At 42.7% G+C, this 24,228-nt stretch overlaps 1 protein-coding gene across 6 annotated transcripts in view; it reads left to right on the plus strand.

The window, feature by feature from the left end:
• Nucleotides 1–24,228, plus strand: part of SEMA5B (semaphorin 5B) — a 351,645-nt gene that overhangs the window by 116,631 nt on the left and 210,786 nt on the right. For all 6 annotated transcript variants that reach the window (XM_039494195.1, XM_039494194.1, XM_039494196.1 and 3 more), the window contains exon 2: nt 3,242–3,303. The gene's annotated coding sequence lies outside the window, so the exon portion shown is untranslated. The remainder of the gene's footprint in view (nt 1–3,241; nt 3,304–24,228) is intronic.

The following is a 24,228-nucleotide window of genomic DNA, read 5'->3' on the forward strand; positions in this document are numbered from 1 at the left end:
TCTATACACATAGGAAACAGAGGTGCAGAGGAGCAAAGAAGTTTGAGTAGGATGATACAGCAAGTTTGTGGCAGAATTGGGAGTGTAGCCCATGTCCACGGACTCCCAGTTCTCTACACCACAGCTGTTGCTTCTTGAAGGTGGTGCTTCTTCAGTGTAATATTCTGCCCTTGGTAGCATCTGACTGTCATTAAAGCCAGTGGGAGCTGCTTGTGTAACCCACGGGGGAGTGTGCATTACAAGTCCTTCTCTGTGCCTGATCTGCCAAAAACATGACTCTATTCTAGCCCCAGGAGGAGTGGCTTGGTTCTTTAGCTCAAGCTATAGCAGTTTGTGCTTTTAACTCTGGAGGTCTTCGGTTCAAGCTCTGGTGTGTTGGCCAAGATGGCAACTGGCATGAAATCGTGTTCACGGTGAGGTTTGGTCCTTATTTTCCATGGAGTTCTACTTATTAACGTTTCTGACGGCCCCTTCTTGACGCTCACTGTCATACTTCGCTTAGAATTTCTTGTCTTCGGTTGTGCAAAACATGGAGGCTGAGATTTTTCATAGCTGCACACGGGACTTGAACCCCAGTTTCCTTTAAAATTAGTGGGAATAGAGCATCCAAATAACCTGACAGACTTAGAGAATCCCACCCATAAATCATGTTTATTTTTGAACAGAAAGGAGAACAGCTTCATGCTTTAACTTGGGAGGGAATTCAAAATCTGACTTCTTAAGTAGTGTTAGGTAAACACATCACTGCTTCCAAACACACGCGTCAGTTAGTTTATAGACTCATACATCTTAGGGCAAAAGGACCGTTCAGTTTGTCTGGTCTGACCTCCTGTATCGCAGCGGCCATGAAAATCCCCTTGGCAGTAGCTGGTGGTTGAGTACAGCATGCCTTTTAGACAGCCCCTTCCTCTTCTCTTCCCCCCCCCCCCCACCTTGAGTTAAAAGGCCTGAATTGACTTGTATATATTATGGTCTATTGAACTGTCAAGGGTGGCTGTGTAACATTGCCCTAAAGCAGAAGCGTCCAAGGATGGAGTGGGGGTGAGGGTGGAAAGAGACTGGGTGGGCCATCTGCAGGGATGGGAAGGCACGTGGTTGTATGCGCTAGTAGTATCATCTGAGCTGAATGTTATTTACACGCCCTTCCCTTTTCGAGGCGAATCCTCAGGAGCGTCATTGCTGGTGCGACTTCAGTAATGCCTATGTTGCCAAAGAGCCAGGCCAGAGCTGTGGGGAAAGCTCTGGGGCTCTGCAGCGTTTGAGTCCAGCCCCCGGTAGGACAGCTGGGGAGAACCATGTGGAGATTTCCTCTCTGAAAGCTCCTCCTCTAGTTTTTCCCACATGCAGAATTAGGGAAGGGAAGGAAATTGAAAGGTGATGGTGAGTGTGTGACCGTGTATATGTGTGACAGGTTTAAAATGTTACAAAAACGGGCCTGAGAGCCGCTTCTGCCTTGTGGAGACATGATAAATGAAGTTTCTTATGGAAAACAATTGTCTCAGTCCCCTCTGCCATCGGTGTGAATGCTCTTCTGTTGTTGCAGCTCCCTTGTTTTTCCCAGATTGGCTGCTGCTGCAATTATTAGAACTATGTATTTTTTTGCTGTAAGATCTGCAAGAGCTACACACTTTAGAGCCGGGGGGGTAGTCAATTATTTTTTGTCAAGGTCCAAGTTTCTTTGGGCAAGGTATAGTCAAGGTCCAGACTCCAGAGAAAATAATAATAATAAAAAAAGATAATAAGTAAATAAAAATATTTTGGAGTCCGTTCAAAAGCATCTGGCTGTCGAGATTTGGCCCACGGTTCACCTATTGACTACCCCTGCTTTAGAGTCTTTTCCACAGGGAGGATAATCAGATATCAGAGATGAGCAAGAAATTCAGAGTTCTGATACCCTTTGCTCATGACAAGCGACACATTCTCTCTGGGAGGTCCACAGCCCAGTGCTTAGGGCACAGCTCCCTATGTGACCTTGGACAAGTCACTTAGCCTCTCAGGGCCTCACTGCCCCATCTGTAAAATAGGCATAATAGGTGTTCCTACCAAACAGGGTGTTGTGAGGATAAATATATTAAAGATTGTGAGGTACTTAGATAGTAAAGTGATGGGGGGCGGGCAGGTAGAGATCTAGAGAGATGGGTGCTCCCATTGACGTAAGTGAGACTTCTCATGGAGTAAGGCGCTATTCGATGTGGGTAAGGATATCAGAATCTGTCCCAAAGTGAGTAACTGATTGGCTAAAAATTGCACTCACAACCAGTCTGTGGTAAAAGAACTTATACTTTTCCTTATTGTTGTGGTCCTGCCTGTCTACTTGCTTATGTCTCCAACTTCCAAGCCTGTCATTTAGACTGTAAGCCCTTTGGGGCTGAGACTGTCATTTATTATGTTTGTATAGCACCTCGCACAAGGGGGTCCAAACGGGTTGAAGGTTTCTGACACTACCGCAGTCCAGTTTCATACTATTAATAGCTTACTCTTGCCTCTTCACGGTCATCAAGCAGCTAAAGAGTTTCTCCAGTTCTGCAAACCTGTTGTGAGACTTGCATGGAATTCTAAATGCAAGCCGTGTAGGTTAGTTTGGATTGGACATGTCGTATGTTTCTGCCTCTTGAATGAGTGAAGATAATTCTTAAGAATTAGATGTCTGGAGCGAATGTGCTTGTTTACAAATTTGCTTCCCACAACGAGAGAGAGAGGATGGTCCAGTGGTTAGTGATCTCATAGACCTGGTTTCAACCATGGATCTCCCTTGTGGCCATGGAGAAGTCACTTAGCCTCTCAGTGTCTCTGTTCCCCATCTGTAAAATGGTGGTAATAACCCTGCCCTTCCCCATAGGGAGTCTGGGAGAATGAGTGCATTAAAGATTGGGAGGTGCTCAGATACTCCGGTAATGGGGGCCAAACACATATCCAATTTTCAAACAAATGCTATGTTGCTGTTTCTGCAAAATTTCTAAAATTGTAGCTAGGATAAATGCAGAAAACAAATACAAAACTGGAGTGTTCACAAGCAAAGCAAATTCCGAAGCGGCATTGAAATGAACATTGTCAGAAACTTTTTTGAAGTCTTTGCCTTACTCTGTATTTAGCTCTTAATTCAAAATATCAAGGTGATTTAAAAATAATTATTTTTAAATAATAGTAATGCATTTTTTTTTTTAAGTCTCTGCTCTGTTCTGCGGAGACCTGATCCTGTGTGTCCTCTCCCCACTTACCATTTTCTTTGGTGTTTCCTCAGGTTATTACAGGATATTTCCCTGAGTGTGACTTTGAATGTGACACACCAGTGATGCAGAGGCAGTAAGTATTTAAGACTCTATTTACAGCCATGGTAACTCCCTCCCCTATTCTTTGCTAGAGCCTGCCTTCTGTTTCTGAATTCCTTTATACAGAAAGCTTGGAAGGAAATGACTGTAAGATCATATGGTTCCAAAATGGAAGGTGCAGGTTGAGACACTTTGCTTTCACAGCTTATTGTTCTCTTGTTCAAGAATTCCAAAAATGGCCTTTTGTCACTTTGTGTTAGAATCGGAGCTCTCTAAAGGCTTTTCGCACCTAAAAGTAAAACATTTTCAGTCTTTCACCATTTACACTTTGGAGAATAAAGTTTCTGGCAATTAGCCTAAAATTTTCATTACATCCAAAAATAGCTTCCATAATGGGAAGTTGCCTTCTCCTTCCACAAACTTTCTTCCTCTTGTATGGCAGAAAAACTATTTGTGGCATAAACCTGGTTAGATTTGCTGGGCTGGAGAGAGTTTAAAAAAGGAAATGTCGTGCTGTTATTTATTGGTTGGTCCCAACGTTTATGGGTGAATTAAATAGTTAACTGTGAATTTCAGTAGATCTTTCCTAAGCGTTATGTTATGCCTTCCACTCAGCTTGTTTGCTGGTCTATTCAATCTCCATTTAATTCAGTGGAAAACTCAGCACCCAAACCACTTATAAGGAAGACAAGACCATTTCCAGCCTTTATTTCAGTCATTGTTGATGGCTTTGGGCAGAGATAACTCAATCCCTGGCCATTGAAAATTGTGATTATTTTTTTTATATCAGTAGGCAAGGCTGTTTTTCTCAAGGAGATCAAATATGAAAGAGCTTGAGGAAAAGACATGACAGTAAGAAAATACTAAGAGAAAAATGATGTTGCATAGGTGTGATTAACTTTATAGGTGCCTCTCTATTATACATGCTGCCACCCACTCTCTAGTGGTCACAACAAAAATCTGATCAGCCACTTACACCAAAAAGTAGATAATGGATTTTGCAAAATTACAGGCCAAATCCTTCAGCCTTTCCTGGCATAGAACCTCAAGTGCTTTCATTAGGAGAAAGATTGGAGCCCAGATTTGGAATGGACTAATAACTACTTGATCAGATCCTATAGTCCTTGCTTTGGGTATTTGACTGCAATCAGAGTTTGCTTGAATGAGTAGTGAAGTATGGGACCTGTTGCAGAGTTGTCCATAGTTATTTGGTTACTTACAGAGAGATTCCTCGTGACAGTTATACTCTTAAATTGCCACAGGCCATATGTGGGACCCAAAATGAGGAGGACAAAAACAAAATTTATCCAAGAAATTTAAGGATTAATTTATTTAATATCAGAGGGGTGGCTGTGTTAGTCTGTATCCACAAAAACGAGCCACCAGACTCCTCATTGCATTTATTTTGTGTAACTCAAGCAGTGTTCAAAGAAAACCAAAATGTCCGTCCCCCACAAAACCCCACTTTCTACAAGTAGATTACTGAGCCAACTATGTAAACACATATCTAGGGAGCTTTTTATATTGAGTCAGATATTTCAGATCAGCAAAGAAAGGCTAAGAATACAACATTAGGGAATTATTAACATGCTGTGTGAGATACTCGTTTCCTGGACTCTGACACTTCCCCTTAGTGCTAGTCTGGGTTTATTGAGTAAACTAGTATTTAAGGAGTCCTAAAATGCTTATTCTTGACCTCCGTTGATGACCCTTTATTGTTGGGCTTGTTTTTACTACCGTGGCTACATCGGCACTGCTGCAGCGATGTAGCGCATCTGGTGAAGAAGCGCTGTGTAGATGGGAGAGCGCACTCCACCTCAACAAGAGGCAGAAGCTATGGCAGCAGGAGAGTGTCTCCTGCTGACATAGTGCAGTGTAGACATGGCTTTAAGTCAAAGTAACTTACGTCTGGTGGGCGGGGAGGTGTTTTTTTCACACCCCTGATTGGCATAAGTTACATCGATTTTTAGCAGTAGTTTAGACAAGCCTATTGTATTATGAAAATCTGGACTGCTATGAACACAGTCAATGAATTTTTGACAAATTGTAATACCCTGAAAATAAGGGTTTCTATAACAGAAATACCAGAAATATCAATCAAATACCTTGATTAGCATAAACTACAGTGTAAACCAGGGGTAGTCAACAGGCAAACTGCTGGCCAAATCTAGACCACCTGGTGCTTTTCAGTGGACTACAAAATCTTTTTATTTACTTATTATTATCATTATTATGTTTGTATTATTTTCTCTGGAGTCTGGACCTTGATTATACCTTGACCAAAAAATTTGGACCTTGACAAAAAATAATTGACTCCCCCAGTGTAAACCAAAGCTCTGTCTTCCTAAATTGTGAAACCTGTACAAGAAACTTCATTTGTGACCTCACATCTTCAGTGATTGTCCTGAGTAGTCCCAAACATATTGCATCCACTTCTGCTCATAGCTTCTTCAGGTTTACACCAGATTAACTCCATCAAAGTCAGTGGTGTTATACCAGATTTACCCAGGCACACCTAAGAGCTGAATTTGGCCCATTGACTACAATTCTCCATTAATTTAATTCAAAGATCGCCTGTATTGAGCAGCCTTTTACTAACCAAGCAACCCAGAGAGCCTGCTCATGAGAGAGGCTGAGCATCCAATATGTGTTGAGGGTGCTCCGCACATCCTAGGTGCATCAGGCTGGAATTCAGTCAAACACTTAAATATGTGCTAGGTGCTCTGCTGAACTGGGAAGTCTTCACGGACGGGTTCTTAATAGGATTAGTAAATAAAAGTGTCAAAGGATGTTGGTGAATTTTTTTTACAATGATTTGCTCCATTCTCCTTAAAAATAAGCATCACAGATTTTTATTTCTAGTGATGAACGATATTTTGCACTAATGCTTTCAGCTGTGCCGTGTAATTAATCGTGTGTATATGTGTATAGCGTATGCAAACGTAAGTACCTATGTGACAAACTGACAGTATCCTAAAGAAACCTTATGGAATGAAGATACACTTTATTGAATTAAGATACATTTTCTGAATTAGGGTTAATATCTTTAGGGTATGAAAAATGCAGTGGTGTGTGTTGTGGCACTCAGGGCCGGCTCCAGACCCCAGCGCGCCAAGCAGGCGCGTGGGGCGGCATTGTCCCGGCAGGGCGGCATTTGGCTCCGGCGGACCTTCCGCAGTCATGCCTGCGGGAGGTCCACCGGAGCCCCGGGACGAGCAGACCTGCCACAGGCATGACTGCGGAGGGTCCCCTCTTCCCGCGGCTCCGCTTGAGCACCCGCAGGCATGACTGCGGCGGGTGCGCTGGTCCCGTGGCTCGGACGGAGCTCCCGCAGGCATGCCTGCGGATGCTCCACCGGAGCCGCGGAACCAGCGCACCCGCCGCAGACACTTCTGCCCCGGCCGCGGGACCGGGGAACGGCCGCGAGCGTGCCGCCCTGCTTGGGGCGGCGTAATTTCTAGAGCCGCCCCTGGTGGCACTGTATATACCTTCTCTAGTAGGGTGGGGGAATATGCTAACGATCTTCCTGGTTATTGGCCATTGTAGCCATCCCCCCTGGGGACAAATGCACATAGCTGTTCAAACTGAATTCTCCAGAGAACAAGAGGCAAAGAAAAGACTTCTGGATAAATAACCTGGGTTTGGTGGACTCAGGGCCTTCTTCCTGATCCAGCATACGGACAGGACCCCAGTTTGCAGAGGGCCCCAATCCTTAGGATAGGTTTCAGAGCGGTAGCCGTGTTAGTCTCTGTCAGCAAAAAGAACGAGGGTACTTGTGGCACCTTAGAGACTAACAAATTTATTTGAGCATAAGCTTTCCTGGGCTAAAACCCACTTCATCGGTATTTTCCACTGCATGCATCTGATGAAGTGGGTTTTAGCCCACAAAAGCTTATGCTCAAATAAGGTGCCACAAGTAATCCTTAGGATAGGCTTGGAAGAACTGGGTCTGCCAGAATCCACGGTAGGGTGAACTCTGACAAGCTTATTAGGATGCATGTAGGTTCTTTTATTGTTTTCTCTGTAACACTTTTTACTTTAAGAATAACGTAGGCTTAGAACTGTGTGGTAACTTTTATATCTGTGGCAATCACTCTATCAGTCTCTGAAGAGAAAGCAAGCAGGTCTGTTTAGGGCAGACTGCCTTTGTTGGGAAATACACAGTGCAATCAGGAAGCTGTGCAGCCTGGCCAGATCCTGGTCAGAAGGGAGTGAGATGTGGGTCTCCACCCAAGAGAGGCAACAATTGGGAAGCTGGAAGTCTGCGAGTGGGTGACCTTGGTGGACCACAGAGGGGAAATTCAGGTGCCGTTGTCCTGAATTGTGACAACACACTCATCTGTTTACTAATCCAAAACCTTAATGTCCATTGATTTAAACTGCTAACATGCTTAAAGTGTGGGGTTTTTTCTTTTTTTTGCCAGTGTTTCCAGCCAGACCTGGAAAAAAAGGACATTGCAGCTTCTTTGATTCCACCTCTCAAGGGACACCGATTTTTGCTTCCCCTGTTTTCAGATTCAACAGGCTACAGAAACACTGGATGTCATTTAGCTATTAAAGATTTTGTTTTCACCGATCAATGCGGAATAGCATCATTAACACAGGCAAATTTCCATGCTTCATTGTACTCTGTCCATGGTACATTAGAGGCCCTTTCCCATTGGTAAAACTGGGCCTATTCTTCTGTAAGATGAGGGGCCCATTGGCAGTTCCTTGGCAAGTTAGACAGAGGAACTATTTAATGAAAGAGAGAGTAGCCTAATGAAGGGAAGAAATTGAACGTGACATGTGCAGGGAAAGATACCAAAAGATTGATCTATAAATCATCAAACTATTGCACTGAAATGTTTATAAAGTTTTCCTGAGCAGACTTTTTGCTTGAGAGAAGGGCCTGCAATTTTGGGGGAAATGGATTAACAAGTTTATTTTCACAGTGTGTTTTACAAAAATCAAGCTTTCCATTCCATTTCTCTTCTGTGTGGCAAGTGCTGTGCTTTCAGACTAATGGAATCTGGCTTGCAGTGCTTAGCTTTCTGTCTGCAAAATGCTGTATTGGCTTTTGGTGCAGGAATCAAACTTGTGCTCAAAAAGGCCTGGCTTTTACAAATAGGTTTTTAGTTTAATAAGATGAAACCAATTAACCAGAAAATTCACTGCCAATGGATTTTACAAGTACATAAAAATATATTGCCTTTTCTCAAAGCATTTCATCACCCTTTAAATTTTTTCCCCTTTTTTCCCTTTGCTGCTGCAGTGGTACAGCACAGTAATGGATTTATCCCCAGATCTGTCCCTTACACCTGCTCCGGAGGGCATTGGTCTCCTGCCCTGATTTTTTATATATATAAATACATTGCCTTTCTGTCTCACTTTGCTCCAGGTGTTCAGTGCAGCTTGCTCATGGCCTGGGGAAAAACGGGGACCATACCCTATAAAAAGATGCTTCTTAAAAGGTAACCTAGAGAGCCATGAGTGACTTGTTGGTGAAATTTACAAGAGAAGACCCCAGGGCTAATCAGCACTCTCAAAAACAGTTGTTCGTACAAGCAATGGCAAATTCTAAGCAGAGAAGATGTTGAGGAGAGGCGATAGGACCTGATTGTCTCCTCCTGCTGCTTCCACAGGAGGGGAAACGTCTCCTAGAAACTCTTCGCGCTAAAGCAGGTGGGGAGGAGGACTGGTCTGGCGACAGAGTCAGGTGGTGTCGCCAGGTCCTGTGGACCTGGCTCCTGAACATTCCCCTCTCCTCCATGAGCCGTGCTGCTTTTTAGTCTTCTCCACCACCTGTGCCTGCGTCTTACCCCACCACTGAGGAGGACAGAAGTAATTTAATACAGAGGGATTTGAATCCCACACCCAACTCCTCCACATACCCATGAACCTTAGCTGTCTGCTCTGTCTGTGAAGGAGCTGCTGTGGCCTACAGTGGGGGATACTCTGAAGCCACTGCTCTTCCCTTTCCATTTCTCTTGACCCGGTTCCACCCATTCTTTTGAACTTGAGCTGGAGGAGAGACAAAGAACAACCGTCACTGTGATGACTTGGGGGCAACCTAGGAAACTGCATTGACTTGGGCTGACTTGTTTCCATCTCCTCCCTGTCAAACTTAGCAAACAGAGCCCTTGATGGTTATCAGTCCACGGCAGAATTCCTACTGAGGTCAATGGGAGTTGTGATAGATTCTCCATCACTGACAATTGTTAAATCAAAATTGGATATTTTTCTAAAAGATCTGCTCTAGGAATTATTTTGGGGAACTGTTATTGCCTGTTGTAGCAGGGACTCCCTCTTGTGGCCAGAGGTGTTTCTGCAGCTCCCTCCACCTGTCCCTTCTCTTTGGGGCCCCTTACGGAGTACAGTATAGTCCAGGGGTCGGCAGCCTTCCAGAAGTGGTGTGCTGAGTCTTCATTTATTCACTCTGATTTAAGGTTTTGCGTGCCAGTAATACATTTTAAAGTTTTTAGAAGGTCTTTCTATAAGTCTACAATATATAACTAAACTGTTGTTGTATGTAGAATAAATAAGGTTTTTAAAATGTTTAAGTAGCTTCATTTAAAATTAAATTAAAATGCAGAGCCCCCCAGACCGGTGGCCAGAGCCTGGGCAGTGTGAGTGCCACTGAAAATCAGCTCGCGTGCCGCCTTTGGCACACGTGCCATAGGTTGCCTACCCCTGGTATAGTTCATCAGGTGGCTCTCTGGCTCTGCCTTCCTTCCTCTTTTGGGGTGCACCCTGTTCTGAGTATGGAGGAGGTATATATATTCTCCTCCTTCTAAGAGCTCCTCACGATTGGCTAGGAGAGAGGAGAGCCCTGGCCCCTCTTGTGCTATGAGACTTCTGATCCTGGTCCCTTAAAGTAACAGAGTCCTGGAATTTTCCCCTTTCCACTGATAAGTTCTTGGCTGGAACCAACTCTTCTCTTCCCAGTTCAGTCGGTTCCTGGGGCGGTGGTCACACCAACATCCCTTAGATGGGGTTTCTCCCCCTCCCTTCCTTGCTTAGTTGAAAGGTCCAGTACACCCTGTAACACTTGTGTAATACAAGAGGGAAGGGTTGATGATCACAGTGGCCCCTTCTGAACTTGGAATCTGTGAAGTTTCTAAGAGGTTTTCTGGTCCTACTTGCCAGCTACAGTGCTCAGTAGGAAAGTGTGCAATTGGAGCTCATCTGCGAGAGCCAGCCTAGAGCAGATGTGCCTCTCTGTTTTAGGGAGCAGCTCGCGTGGCCTCTCTGTGTTTGGGTTCTTGTGTGTTGTTGTTCTGAATCCTAAGAAATAGGGTAGGATTGCAACGTTCCAGCAAGAGTGTTTTATGTTTTTATCTAACGTCTCTGTGCGTATGGCTTGAACATAGCACGAAATCACTGCCTAAGGTTTGATTCCACCGTAGGTGCTTGCCCCCAGGTACCTCCATTCTTTCTTGCTTGGGGTCTGTTGGACCCCAAGGCTGGCCCTGATAGTGAAGCAGCCCTGCTCATGTCACCTCAGCTTTACCTCTGTATCTCCCCACCCTCGACCAAATAAATAAATAGATAAAAAAATTAGCGACACCAAAGTACTGCTCCATGGCATCAGAATCTGCCATGTGTTTCTAAAAGCTTTCCAGGAACCCTTGGCTACTTGGAGCAAGCTGCTAACTTGAAGGTAATAATTTTGTCTGGGTTTTGTCACAGAAATTCAATTAAGGAGGATTATAAACACAGTTGCAGGCCTGTTTCATTTACAGTTGCAAATGAAACCCGGGCCACACACTGATCGTTTATATAGGAAGGGGGAATGCCGTGTCATTTTGTGCAGCTAAGATCGAAATTACCTGAATGTCCCTTTGTGTTGCTTCACTTGTTACAGAAATGGGGGTGGTGGGGAGAACCTGGGGGATAAATAAAGAGGTGGTGGAAGGGCGCGAGTGAGACTAGCAGGGGGAAAACCACCCCTACTGTTTTTCAGTAGGAGGCACACTTCTCATGTACACATAATAAACTCCCCGTGGAGGTTTATTCCTCTGTAGAAACATGCCCCGAAGGGGAAAGAGTGAGGAGTTATTTATTTTTGTTAACAAAGAGCAATGTTCTGTTTCCACAGCCCTGAGTTGGCTCCAAATCCTGCAGCCACTGGGGCGAGATGTGCAGCTTGCCTTTGATTCTGATTTTTGGGCTGCGCCAGCCAACTTTTTTTTTTTTTTTTTAATTATTATTACTATTATTCCTTTTTAGCTTTTCAAGTCTCTCTGCAAGCAGCTGAATTCCCCAGGTGGGAGTGTGGGGGAGAAGCAGAGAGGCTTTCCAGGTTGGAGCCAAACAATAGCTGCAGCAGAAACGGTGCGCATTCCCCCCACCCCCAATATCAATCACTACCTTCTGAAATCCTGAATGGGGAGGATTTTGGTTATGCGGGGGGGAGGGAGGGGAAGAAGCAAAATCAAGTCCTAGGGCCCCGTGATAGAGCAATATTTGCATCTGTGAAAGAGTAACAGGCCTGAGCTTTCCTTTGCGACAGCGAACATGGGGACTGCATTTGGCAGCAGTCTAGAGAGCCTCAGAATGGCCCCCAGTTTCGTCTTTTGTTTTTATATTGTCACATTACACTTAGGCAGGCAAATCTAGTGCTGATTTCAGTGGGGTTGTTGTCTGGATAAGGACATGTAGGAGCTGGTATGCCGTGAGCTATTAATAAGAATACGTAGCTCCTCTCTATGTCCCCATTTTACAGATGAGATAACAGAGGTGCCCAAGGTGACTCAGCAGGTCGTAGCAGAGCCGGGAATAAGAAGCCTGGTCTGCTGACTTGCAGTCCAGTGCTCTCTGCATTAAGCCATGCTGCTTCCCATGTTAGTGAGCTCTCAGACGTTTGCTGTGGGCCTACACCAGACCTCGCCTTTCATTGCAGCTCTTTTCCAGACGGTCTGTCTTACAGCTTTGCTTTCTTCTGGATCTTGGGATTTCAGCCAGGACTTTGATTGCCTTACTGTAGTTTCAAATATGTGCCCAAGAGACTGACTGGATTCCCCCTCAGATAAGGGGAAATAAGCTCTATTGTTTTAGCTTTAGATCAGATACTGCCTCCAAACACCTCAGTGGAACATTCTGACAGTGCTGATGTTGGAAAGAGAAGCCGTTTGTTTATGAACTCTCAAAACCTTCAGCAAGATCCATCAAAGACAGTTCAGTGAAGTGTAAATGATACCTCCCTGTGCCAGCCCAGGCTTTGCCCGCTGCAAAGGGGAATCTGCCCTGAGGGATGGTAGGTGATGTTACTGCTACTTTCCACCTCAGGGTTTTCTGGTAGGGTTTGTGGGTGGGAACAACTTAGAGCTTATGGATGGGGCAAGATCCATAGGAGACTGCTCATGGGATGCATTGAATCAGGGTATCTCCAAGCAGCCAGTGTCTTCTGCCTTTTGGACACTGGCCCTTTGAACACACCTAGTGGGTAACAAGATCGTGGTGTCTCTTGCTAGTAATGAGAGTGTGAACTGGAGGGATGGTCTGGGATTGGTCCTGGGTGGGGGTGTGTGTGTATGTGTGGGTAGGTGGTGGTTACTGAGAGGTAGCCCATAGTGGAATTGTATATGGTGTAAGATGGGGAGGGGCGTCTATAGGCTGAGGTAGGCCACACTCTCCTCTTTGGCTTGTTCCCCACTGTTGGGGGGCATCCAGCAGGGTCTGCAGTGTGAGATGCCAGCAAAGATTCTGCACTGAACCCAGCCCTTTGTAACTCTTTATGGTGGTGGCGGCACATACTCAATGATTTAATTGTACAGGCACATACCTGCTGGTAAAGAGAAGAATGTTCCCAGTGCAATATTCAAAACAAATAGGCCCCTCGCTCAGTTCTAGAGGTGAACCCTCCTGCGCTAGGCTGAGGGGCAGTGCTGGGGAAAGCAGACATCCGTGGGGCCAAATTCATTCCTAATGCAACCCCATTGAAATGAAAGGCCTTCACTGGGGTGAATTTGGTCCCTGATGCCTTGCTGTACCTTTTCTATGAGTTATTTGAGGAATCTAGGGTTATCAGTCCAGTGCCTTTCACCACCATTCAGTCCACCTAAAGTATTACTTTGGAGTAGATCTCATGAATGTGTGGACGATAGGATAAAGGAACTCCTGAAGTCAATGGATTTACTCTTGTGGACAAACAGGTGATGAGAATCTGGGTCAGCATGTCTTATAATGGCTGCCAGATGATTTTATCACAGATTAAATTTTTAATTTTGTTTTAAGTTTGTTAATGCAAATAAAAACAGCAAGCTTTTGAGCATCTTTCAGTCTGAAGATAGTAGATCCCCAGCTGGTGTAGACGAGGATAGCTCCAAAGACTTCTGTTTTGAGGATCTGGCCAATTGACTTCTGTGGAGTTGCTACTGATTTGCATTAATGCAAGTGGTATCAGGACTCAGTGGTACTATACTGATAAGCATCAGTTGATAATTTGTCCCACTAATATCCAAGAAATAAAACCTGAACTTCAGCAAAGTGCCTGAAAGATTCTGAACTGGAAAGCTGGTGGTGTTTCACATGGCTTGGTATGGTACTCTGCATTTTGCATAAAGTGCCCATATGTTAATGATGTCTGACAGCATTGCTTTCTTAAATCCATAGCTGAGAAATAATCATCTCAAATCAGCTAGGATCAGAACTGAGATACTTTTACTAACCTAGTTTAAATTCACAGTTGAATCATTCCTTCGTGTGGCAGGCGAACGGGTTTAGAGCAAACAATGCACACAGGCAGTAGCCAGTTCAGCAGTTTTCCTGGAACTTGCCATACGTACATTTTTGGTTTTTTTGAAACAAGATTTGTTTACCCAGCAGAAAAAAAATGAGCAATTGAATCATGAAGCTAGATAAAGTGCTGCAAGTATGTGCTGTATGGGAACCCTTTTCCGCCGAATAATGACTTTATCTCCTTACAATAGAAGAATTGAAAGATGTGGGAAAGCAGGAGTGAAACGCGCTCAAGATCCCATGATTCATTAACGAGGAAAAGGCCAGCCATTAATATGGGAATTAATAACCCTCCAAAGTTGCCTCACTTGAGCAGCTGCAGTAGGGAATGGTGATGCAGAATGCACAGACTAGACTCTAATGCCCTTTCACAGTGGCTACGATTAAACATATATTGTTTGCTTCAGCAGCATGTGTGCCACCTCTGTGGGGACAGTCTGTCTGAAAGGGAAGAAAACTCGGGACAAGAAAAGCATTTCACAGCCTTTCACCAGTCTCTGTGTGCAGCATTTGTAGATACCAATGAGCCCATGGCTGGAATGGCCCTGCTTGAGGGGGAATCTGAGTTTGTTGCTAGAAATTGTTGTTGTAGGCACTGGAGCAAAAATGCTAGTTGATCAAAGGGAGGAAGGTTTGGAACTGTAAGCAAACAGAGAAGATCCATTATGCAGTTTTGCAGATGATAAAAAGGCTGACAGCTGGAGTCTGCTTATCAAAGAAATAGGTTTATTAGGATAGTCTTTGCTGTCATTAAATAGGCTTCTTTTTATGTTTCATTTTATTTCATCTTCCTGAAGGTATCCGTTTTTTTAAATCCACTTGTAATGCACCAGGAAAATTGCTAATTTAGATTATTTCTTCTGTTAACGCATAAAAGGAGCATGAAGCATACAGTTCTCTCATCACCAATGGAGCAAGACCTCAGCGCAAACCAAATACTGCTTCTAAGCTTGGGTTTTCCTGGGAAATAAATTGCAAATCATCTTAAAACAAGTTTGTTCCTTGCAAGACGATACCTGTAGTGGAAGTGTGGCCACAGATCTGTCCCTTAGCATGAGCCTCATGCCTTCAGCCCTGCACAGAAAACTAGGTAGGATTTATTGTAACTAGTCACTAGAGAGAAAAAATATTAGAAGACAAAAATGTTGTTTGTGTGATGAGACATCCCTGTGATGAATGGACCTTTCCTTTCATGAATCAGGGAAGCAACATGTTGTGATGTGATTTGCTTTTTGCTCACAGGGAGAGAGTAGCTGCTGCTTTCCTCTTTTGAAAAAGTTTGGAAGACAAGAAGTGAAACATTAATAATTGAAAATCCAAGAACAGCAATGGCATTTGCCTTAGGAGAAGACTTGCTTGACCTGAGGAGCATGTTCACCGGTACTTGTGGAAGCTCAGCGGAGGAGCCACAGTGAGCTGATATAAATAAAAGGATGCTTAGTAACAAAAAGGACTTTACTTTGATTCTCAGGAGGATCCGAAAATACCTTCCAAACAACTGACAGATAAAAATTGCTTTCTCCACCACTCAGGGGTGACAGCAGCAATTCTCTGTAATTGCGTGGGGGAGGGGAATTTCAGTCAGTGACACTGAGTCAAATCCCTACTCTTGCAGAAAGTGCCCTGGGATGTTAAATGGCCACATGCAACGTCTAATTTGAAGGTTTCACCATAAAGACACTTGCACAATGAACTACATGGAACTCAACTCATCCATCTACTATGGCATGACATATAGCGGAGTTGACCCTGCTGGGATTTGAATGTGGCTATTTCAAACCTGGTACTTATGCTGCAAAGCCATCCCTTAGCGCTTTTTGAATGCTAGCTGTAACATGACAGTGTTCATAAAATGCGCACAATATTAGGCTACCTGAGTTTAACTCTTAGCATATTTATGGGCCTCCACTAGAAGTGGTTTTTTTGTGTGTGATCTCATTAATGGAACAGCAATAATAAATTGAAATGTTAACAAGGGATCATTTTCCCCAAGATCACAGGACATTAAAATGTCTTGTCAAGTTTGTTAAAAGAAAACAACTTTTTAGTATAATTGTTGTTATGTGTAGTCCCTAATTGTCTCCTTTCAAGTGTGTGTAATTAGCACAGATTTGAAGCTATAAATGTAATTTCTCCTGGAAGTTTTTAATTCCTTAGTTGCCTTACATTGGAGATGACCTCCATTATGCTCCATTGAGGGCATTCACTCTACTGAACGTAGTGATTCTAAGCATGATCAAACTCAGGTGTAAGCTGTGTGGGGTTGGGGTGGTATTCAAGGCAGTGCCTCTCATTAAAATAAGGTAATGAACTTAACTGGTGTAAGGTGAAGGAGATTCCTCTTGGTTAACGTTTCATGTCTTGTTTCTGAGTGCTTGGAGATAGTCATCAGAGACAAGGACATTTTGAATGTGGGCTGAGGTTAGAACCCAGAACAAAGAGCTGAAGAGAGGGTCTAACCTATAGGTGAGCTGACTCTCACTGTGTGACCTTGAGCAAGTTACTTAGCCTCACTCTTTTTTCCCCTCCCAAGTGAAATGGAGGGGGGTTACTTAACTCACAGTGATATTCTGAGGCTTCATCAATTTGCATTTGAAGTGTTTCAGTACCCTCTGATGGGAGGCACAAACAGAAGTGCTAAGGGCCAGATTCTCAGCTAGTGTCAATTGACGTAGCTGCAAAGGAGAATCATCTGGCTCAATGTGCGCGTTTTCAGTTCTATGTCATGTTTCAGTCTCCTCATTGTGAAGCAGTTGGGGCTTTGTGAAGAATGGTGCCGGAAGAAACTGTAACTTTCAGGTGGAAAAGGTGACTTGGTCATTAAATTTAAGCAGTTGCTACTGACTCTTTATTGTATAAGGGTTTAGGTGCCATGTCTGTATTACTGAAATAGTATTCCTCTTACAAGTATGGTGTCTGCATCTGAAACTCATCATTTGCCTTGCAGGTTGTCTGTGGTTATGGGAATAACTCATTGGCATGTGGGGGGGACAGGAGAGGATCGTTCACATACTCTTGTGTCATGGAAAATGATACCCGTTCTGTAATGTTAGTCAGAGAGATCCAGGAAATTTATAAATGTGTCCTTGGAAATTGAAGATAGCAAATTAGCATCTTGGCCATTTGGCATGGAACAGGTGGCTTTCTTGGAACACACTTTCTATTGCCGAGCTGTAGAATGTTCATGTGCTTAATGATTTTTCATCTCTCTGAGCACATAGACTCCAAAGAAGCATTTGTGTGTAAGTCTTCAGAGCTGTAATGGAGGATTTTAAGATGATGGGCTCTCCTCCTGCCCTTTTATTAAACAGTATATTATAGAGGAACTAAAGCAGGCCAAGAGATATATGTTGGACTGGTTGTTTTCCTTAAGAGAACATGGGTTAGTATTTAAACATATCTTATTGATTAATCATCCAGAAATCCTCTGGTTCTAGAATCTTGCATAGTCTTGTGAGTTTAAATGTGTGGAGTTAAGGTTTTTAAAAGGAGACATACAATTGAGTGATTTTTTTTCCTTTCATAGATATCAGCCATTTAGAAATTATTCTTATGCAGAGTCATCTTCTTTCTGCCATTGGGGAGAATTGCATAAAACTGAACCTACAGAGCTAAACAAGTGGCCTCTTTCCAATACTCATTGAAGTAAATGGAAAAATTCCCATTGATTTCAGCAGGAGTTGAATCTAGCCCAAAGAGAAGATTATCTATCTAATCTTGTTGCTAAAGGGCAATTAATAGTCAGAAAAGCTAGTTTAATTATTTTGTGGCTTCAGCGTTTTGTTCTCTTAGAGCTTAATCCAAAGTTCATTGAAGTGAATTGGGGTCTTTCCATTGACTTCATTGAGCTTTGGATCAGGCTTTGAATGCTTTTTTCATAACAAATTTGCTGAGTATCTTAGGCAAAAGATTACTCTTCTAACTGCCAGCACCACAAACACTACCTGGTATTGGAAAATCAAGCTGTGTTTTTTTTTGCCTGTCTTAATTGTGTTGCCGGTAGGAAAGATTCCACAACCAGAAATTGACTTGACAGTTCTGTTGATATTAGAACCTAGTTTGCTTTCCCATGGCTGTACTGACTAGTCTTAACAGAAGTAAATGCTTGTTTTGGTTAATATAAGGTCAGCGGATATGACCCAATACTGGTGGGGAGCTGATCTGTTTTCATGTAGCCAAATCTTAAAATACTTGTTATGGTTTTGTTACATCATCATTTTCTAAACCTCTTATTGTTTGGCAAATCCTCTTTTAGATTTGAAATATATTTTCTTTTTTCTTCTGTTATTTCCTTCTCAAATCCTGTATATCCAGATCTGCTTTAGGGGCGGAGGGGGAGGGGAGTGTCTTTTAATATCTTTTTATAGTAGCTAAACTTGTAGCCAAAAAAGATACTGCATTTGTAATGTTCCCATTCTTCTAGGCACTTAACAAGAAAAATGATTGTGTTTGTGGCGTGAATATTCAGCACAGAGCTTTGGTAACTGAGCGGCTCTCTTTTCAGGGCCATCCAACCACACACATTCCTAACCGATTACCTCATTCCCAGTGCTCTACACAAGTGTGAAACACACAGGATCTAACCAATTGCAAAACTTCACTTACCTTAGAGCTGATTTTCTGCAATGACCTTTTAAACCACCAATCTAATCCTCCATCTACCCCTGAAACTTTTTCATCTGTTAGCTAAGTGGAAGAGACATTTGAAGTGGAAATGGGGTTGAATCAGGGGGTTATTTGTAGGAATTTCCTCTCCAAGCTGCTAGGTCCTCTTTGGCTCTGAGCATTCAATAACTTCCCAGCCAGGGAGTGTGTTTGTTCCTTCCTCCTTTCCCCCCGCCCCCCTCATTTTGCATAGTCTGACACAATTTATCTCGATCTTCAACTTTAAAAGCTTTGTGTGCTTTCTCCCTACTCACAATTGCACAAATAAATCACTGGAGAAAATTTGCATTTGTTGAGAATTTTAGGTGGTATTGTTAAGTTTTATGTGCAAATTATAATTTGTGTGTGGTGGTTTAATTAAAACTGATTCTCATGTGAAAAGAGAGGGTTTATCATCTTTTTCTTTTGAAGAAAAACTTTTTTCTTCACTCTTCTTTTACTTTTAAACCTCAAAGTGGATTTAAAGTAAGATGACAGCACTTAAAAAGCACCCTCTCCTCTTGCCACTGAAAATCTTTAAGTGAAGGCAGTACCATTTGCTCCAATTTGGGAAAAAAATCAACAGCATCATAAAGCTGAATAGTTAACTTGTTCCAGGAACTTCTAACCAGCAACAAATATTGTACTCCAGACAGTCACATTCCAAGCATAAATATGCTTTAGTGCCATCTAGCTAACTCCATGGGTAATTTGTCTTACCTCAGTACTGGTCAACGGCTACGGCTGGGCAAAAGAGTTTAGATACAATAAGAAGTTTTATTAAATGTTTGCGCCAAATTTCAGTACCCTGAGATGCTAGTTAGGTTGAAAAAAAATTGAGTGACTTCCCTCCCCATGCAAACTGTTTTTCATTTTCACTCTGCTGCTGCCTTTTCAGATTGGAGCTATGGCTTTAAATGCAAAGTACCACAGGATACACAAATACCACATAATACACCCACTTAATGCCAGTAGTGAATCTGGCTCTCAATAGTTCTTCCTTGACCAGTAGCAAGAAGTGCTGGAAATCTCATGAGAACTAGGCTACTTCTTACAAGTTTTCCAGTTGAGTTTTTCAGAATACAGATTGCTGGAAAGATCAGATAAGAATCCTTATTGTTCGGGGTTTCCCTGAGCCAAGGGCTGCAAGTAGTAATAAATTGTTGTGCTCATTAATACTAAGAATTTTATGCAGCTCCCAAAAAGCACCGAAATTGTGAGTTTCAATCTTTTTTTTCAAGTTGGAGATTTTCACAACTCCCTTCCCTAGCATCTTCCATGCAAAGGTCTGTATGCCCATGAGTCTGATACTATATCTGCTTCCTCATGAAGACAAAGATAAACTAGTTAAGAACATAAGAACATAAGAAAGGCCGTACAGGGTCAGACCAAAGGTCCATCTAGCCCAGTATCTGTCTACCGACAGTGGCCAATGCCAGGTGCCCCTGAGGGAGTGAACCTAACAGGCAATGATCAAGTGATCTCTCTCCATCTGCCATCCTGACGAGACAGAGCTAGGGGACACCATCCTACCCATCCTGGCTAATAGCCATTTATGGACTTAGCCACCATGAATTTATCCAGTCCCTTTTAAACATTGTTATAGTCCCCCCCCTTCACACCTCCTCAGGTAAGGAGTTCAACAAGTTGACTGTGCTGCGCTGAAGAAGAACTTCCTTTATTTGTTTTAAACCTGCTGCCTATTAATTTCATTTGTGACCCCTAGTTCTTGTATTATGGGAATAAGTAAATAACTTTTCTTATCCACTTTCTCAACATCACTCATGATTTTATATACCTCTATCATGTCCCCCTTAGTCTCCTCTTTCACTGAGAGTCTCCTAGCCTCTATCTTTCTTTCCATCATGGGACCTCTAAAACCCCTCCAAACTGAAGAGTCCTAGCCTTTTTAATCTTCCTCATATGGGACCCCTCTAAACCCCTAATCATTTTAGTTGCTCTTTCTGAACCTTTTCTAGTGCTATAATATCTTTTTAGAGATGTGGGCGTACCATGGATTTATATAAGGGCAATATATAGTTCATGGTGTGTTGTTGTTTTGCTTGCTCTTTAGCATGAGAACAAGCAACAAGAATGCATTTAAGATGTTAATGAAAGCCAGATCTCAAAAACAGTGGAGATTGTTGACTGTCTCAGGAAGATTGTACATCTTTTTAATTACAGATGAGACAGAACCAAACCCCCGATTTGAATAGCTTCAAACTTTAGATTCAGACCTCAGGTTTGCAACTGGGACCCGTTTCCAATTTTAATTTGGCTCTTGTTTTATTTTTCGTTCTGGTTTGGATCCAGGTCTTGTAATGTCCTTCCTCTTGTGTGTATGAGTGACGATGCTCTCTTAATGGTTGGCCTCACGGGGGATATGAGACCTACTGCTATTAATCCTTAAAGGAATTTTCATTTAGCTTCAGTGGTAGAGGTCTGTGCCTTTGGAGCTGACTGGGTAGGGTTCTAGACCTGTCTCCCAACTGTGTGTGGGATTTCTGATTTGCTACCATACCGTCTCCCATAAGCCAGACAATTCCATCAAAGTTGTTATATTCTTACCTGTCACATACACAAATTCCACCTTGGAAATCTTAGGGTTTAAACTCTTAATTTAAAAATACCCACAAAACCCTCAGGAAGAGAGAGTATTAATAATGAAATCACCCCTTTTTATATCATCGGGATATAAGGGAATAGGAATCCTCTCTCAAGGGAAAGAGGTTCTAGGGTGTGGGCTGAGCAGTCCTGCTGGAGGAACCTGAGGAACAGCCAAGCTTGGAGAGGAGCATTTGAGCATATCTTTAATTTAAACTGAGCCCTATAGTGTGACACACACACGCGTGCGCACACACACACACACACGCACACGAGAATTTGTGACTCAAATAATGATTACAGGTTATTAAACTAGGCTTTAAAGACTTTTAATAAATGAAAGGCTTTTAATAAATGATGAACATAGATGATAATGTGCTAGATAGAAAATAGAGAGAATCTTTATTAAATTTAACACATTCATTCTCCACCCACCCACTTTCTGCTACTTCTTTTGGTCTTTGGATCACGATCACAAAAATGTGCCCTTGCAATGAAGATTTATTTGGGAAACCCACAGGAATGCAGCAAGTTTGATTGCTGCCAGGGCCTTAAGGATATGGAAGATCTGACAGAAGCTCGTATACGGTGAACTCCACCTTAAACAAAGCAGAAATATCTGGATAATATAAACAGATCCAATTCAGTTTCCAAACCCAACCCCTATCGTTATGTCTTAAATGTATATGTTAGGAATTGCTCTTGTGATTGGTGTACCACTCAGTTTAAGCAGGATGCTCATCCAAACATAAATGGTTACTCTCACCCCACAGTTGTGGGGCTGATCAAAAGTCTTTTAGTTGGAAAGCTGGCACCTGATGATATTTATACAGGCACATCAAGATTTGTCAGTTAGGGCCTGATCCCAAGTCAGTGGGTGTCTTTCCATCAACTTTCAGTCTTGGATCAGGACTCTACTCTGTATTAAGGATCTTGTGCATATATTCAGCAGGAGCAATTATGAAGTGAGAAACCTAACCAGTTATTTCACTACATCTTTTTTCTCTTTGGGGCCTACACCACTTCAGGCTATCACCAGATTATAAAGCTGAGCAGTGGCACTGTCGCCTGGTCAGTAATTGGATGGAGACAGCTGAGGAAAATCTTGGGCACAGCAGATGACCATGGTTTTTTGGAGGAACTGTGCCCCCACAGGTTCTGTCTTTTGAGTAGACATAAAACTGAATCCCTGATCATTTATGAGGTGGATGCCCTTCAGGAGTGGATGAAGTGATTCCTGTAGGGATATGGTTGTTAAGATACTTTTGAGCACCTTCAGGATGAAAGGCACCATATAAATGTGAGATGTTGTTGTTTTGTGCCAAGCAACCGCCCAGACCTGAAATACATTATGTCTTGGTAATATAGAGAGCGCTTACGACTGTTAAATTAAACTGTTAAAGCCTCTAGAAAAAACAGAGATGACAGGGAGCAAATTAAATTTAAATTATTGTTAACTTGCTGTGCTGGTCGTTTTCAGCTGCATTCTTACTGACCTGGAAGAAAGGAGGGGGAGTGGAATGACATTCACACCTCTTAATTGGAGTCATTAGCTGTACTTCGTTATCATGCTGCTCACAACAAGGGCACTGCTGGGACAGTGCAATGTCACAGGTATCAGAGAATGAAGTCTCTGAAGGAGAGGACCTGGTGGCAGTAGCAATTGCCCTGTCATCTTTGTGATTGAAAGCTAAGACGTGGTAAGGCAGTTACTCTGTCTGTCAGTTATTATGTTGGATAAATTTCCTTGCAGGATGGAGAGGGGAAAAATAATGCACTTTAGATCTAACTCTTCAGCTACTTCAGCCCTTCTTCTTCCCTATGCTTATATTGGGAATCCTTTGAATGCCGCTAACAGCGTAAGTCACTAACTGCATATCTCATTTTACTTATCTTAGGGAAGTATTGCTGTTGAACATTCATTGGATGGCCGTGACTTTTGTTGATGAGATTGAATGTCTGACTTAGAAGAGTCCACTACCAATCACCTGAGTCATTCCCCAAATCAGACTATTTCAATAATATATGGGCTAATTTTCCTGATCAACAGTAATTAATGGGGTTCATATGTTAATATCACTGTTTTTTTTAATCTTATATGTAATCCACTACTGTTTCAGTGTGAATCTATGATTAAGGCTGAAATGGGACTTTCATTCCAGACCTGCATCTTCAGATTCTTTTATTAAAAACCACCATTTTGGATGAAATTTCTCTTATGGCAGAAGAGAATTTTCTTTTTGATTATTTTGATGTGAATCCATTCAGATATTGCTGAGTTTTCTCATTGTGGAGAAAATATAAAATGTTATCCTTTAAATGCAACCGCCAACCATAATCTCCCATGTAACCCTAAGAGCCCCTCAGTGGCAAATGGCCCACTGTTCTGTAAACTCCCATCAGGTCTGACACCCTCAGTACACCTTAACACTTGCCATCGTAGTATATATCTGTGTAGAATATTGTATGTATATCCAAGGAAACTGTGGAGACACCAGTCACTAATATCATTGCATGATGTATGTATGGATGGGGGGTAAAAAGTTATGTATGTGTGCTGGAAATACATTCCTAAAATATGTTTTGGGGGCAGACTTGAGGAAGAAATTTTTCCTAGACAAAGAAATGTTGCTTGCCTGTTCACTGTTTTGCCAAACTAAATTGAGCAGGGTCAAGCCAAAGACAGTGGGTGGTTTGTTCGCATCTGAGGTAAACATCATCTGAGGAGGATGAGAAAAAAGCATGGTGTCAGCTCACGGGAACACAAACAGAAGGGGAGAACTTCATCTGAAGATGCACTTCACAGGAATACATTTCAGGGGTTTACTAGACTATGAGAATAAGGGAGACCCTTTGTTGCCCATCATGGAGGGAACAGAGAGGTCAGTGTTTTCATCTATGAATGGTGGATCCCTACCTATGTGGGTTGGTGATGCTGAAAAGTAACTATAGGTGAGAAAACTGCTTTAGACAAAGCTTGGAGCCTGCT

The sequence above is a fragment of the Mauremys reevesii genome, linkage group 11 (genome assembly GCF_016161935.1).
Source record: "Mauremys reevesii isolate NIE-2019 linkage group 11, ASM1616193v1, whole genome shotgun sequence".
Taxonomy (NCBI): Eukaryota; Metazoa; Chordata; order Testudines; family Geoemydidae; genus Mauremys; species Mauremys reevesii.